A 2,612-nucleotide genomic window follows, 5' to 3' on the forward strand; every position below is an offset into this window, starting at 1 on the left:
TGGTCGAATTGACCATCTATATATGACTCTATTTACTAACTCACCCAGTGACAGGAGCCTTCTATTTGCTAGCAGCATATCCTTGTATAGTGTGCCTATCACTTTATGCCCCAGGAAATGAATATGTTCTGAGGATTATTTACTAGGTTGGTCATATATTAGTAAAAACAAGGAGCATGAAAAAAATCCACCGATCTCCCAGTTAAGAATTGAAGAAAGCAGTTTTCTGAAAAATTAGTTGAGACTCATTTTTATTCTTTTCATAATAATAATAAAAAATGAAGAGATTAGGTTTGCTAAGTAAACAGAATTGTGTAGAGTGCCTAACAGGTGTAGTCAAAAAAGAGCTTCAGAAAATAAATATCCACACTGGAGGAATAGGTAGTAAAATTGGGAATGCAATTCAGTAGTAGCTAATCTGACACACATGAATGGAGAAAATCTTAATTTCATAAATATGTTTATGGTTTCTGCTGACAATAACCAACCAACAAAGGATTTTATGGCTGAGGTAGATTGTTTTATAAAACATTATCTAAGTGGACAGCTGCTACCAGAAAAACAAATCATGAAAATAATTGAGAATTGCCAAAATCATGATGCTTTTGTATAAATCAATGGTGAGATGATACTTGCCATACTGTCATCTGGCACTATTGGACCACCATATTTCAAAAGCAATATGATAGAGCTTGCAAAATAGTAAAAAATGAAGTACAGATAATAATAACATGGTTGACACAATTCCACTATTAATAAAGCTTTCATAATGTTTTTTTTAGGTTAGAAAGTGGATTAGGATATAGATTATATTTTATAGATTATAAAATGTATTATGATTATGGAAAAAGAATAATAGAAGGAATTTAATTTTTTCTCATAATCCGGAATTTGGAATCTGCTTATGCAACTCAATTATGAGAAATTCAGGATAGTAATCTTTCAAGAAATGTATTTCAGAGAAGACAATTTTGCTAACATTCTTAAGAGACATGGAGATTTTACATTTTTTCAATTACAAGCTGGCTCAAGGGCTTCAAACATTTCAATTAAATCCCAAGAGAAGACATAGGAAACTTCTCTCACTGCGCTTTTTCAGAACTATGGACAGCCAAAGAGACTCAAAGTGATGATGGACAAAAAAAAAATGCAGTACAGAACAGAACAAACACTACTACTCTCTTGCAACCTAAATATATAATTAAATAATGCTACAGAAATTCTCAAGTAACCAGATTATTATTTAGTTAGTTAGTTAGTGTACAATGAGAACATGACAAAATAGAATCTGATAATAAAGTAGAAAAATTGAAGGATTTTTCACGGATGAAGAAAACCTATGAGACTCAAGAAGAAATATAGAAGGATTTTTCATGGATAGGAAAAACGTATGAGAATGTTTTCCAAAATATTATTAAGTACTTAAATAAAATATCAAACAAATGTTTTCTGGAAAATATCTTTAAAGAGATCTTAAGGGTCAGAATTTAGGAACTTGGTTTTCACTAATGAAGAAAGAGAACACTTCATCAGTTTTCATTAAGAACAGTAGTCAGCAACTCCTAGGCAGAACGGAAGCCATTTCCCTAACACACCAACTTTTGAGAATCAAAAGCAATTAAGAAACTTGAAATAGAATGTCATTCACCAAAGTCTACTTTAAACTGCTTCCTATTTGCATACATGGGCCAATTACTAGCAAGCTAAACAGGGTATTTGACATGTAGAACTTTTTAAATTTCTGTTACACCATTTACATAGATGGGTAAAACAAATCACCACTGTTTAAGCAGTTTACAACCATAGAAGGTAATACAGGGATAGGATCTATCACTTAAAAGTCAATTACTTGTTAAACAATAGAGAAATAAAATGGATCTTATTGAAAGTCTAAATTTCTGTCTTTTTTCCATTGGACTTGATGAAAAACTACTTACTATATCAGGAGACATCAAGGCAGTAAGTAATTGCATAGTGGCAAGGGCTTTTAAACGAAAGTAGATAGATGACTTTACAAAAACTTGCTTCAGTCATGAATAATACTTCCCAGTCTTCATTCCTATATCTGTAGGAATGTGGGAGATGAGTAAGAAAACTTTTTAATGGATTTAATGACTTTTGTAAATGGGGGACACACTTTGTTATGACAACAACTGGCAGTGAAGCTTCCAAATGAATATATGAGCCAATATATTGGGTCAAACCTTCCCTCTACACATTCTTTTTTTAATGGACATTTCTATCTTTTGTTAGAAAGACATTAATTAGGTACACTGTAGCTCAATGGGTAAGGCATTAAAATAGAATTGTAGGACATAAATTCAGGATGTATTCAGTAGTATATAAACCAAAGATCTCTCCATCCTAATAGCAAACAAAACAATGGAGAAGGAACAAGAGTATTACACTTAAAATAATCTAACTGTATGACTGCCATTAAAAACCTGACAAAGCTCATCTTATTTGATTTGATTTGATTTTGATTTGATTTTATTAAATTTATACCCCGCCCTTCTCCCGGAGGACTCAGGGCGGCTTACAGCCAGTTTAAAACAATGGTACAGTACAATACAAAATTTAAAAAAGATTAAAAATAACTATTCAAATTTGGC

This window comes from Protobothrops mucrosquamatus, unplaced genomic scaffold (assembly GCF_001527695.2).
Source record: "Protobothrops mucrosquamatus isolate PMUCROS unplaced genomic scaffold, P.Mucros_1.0 scaffold534, whole genome shotgun sequence".
NCBI lineage: Eukaryota > Metazoa > Chordata > Lepidosauria > Squamata > Viperidae > Protobothrops > Protobothrops mucrosquamatus.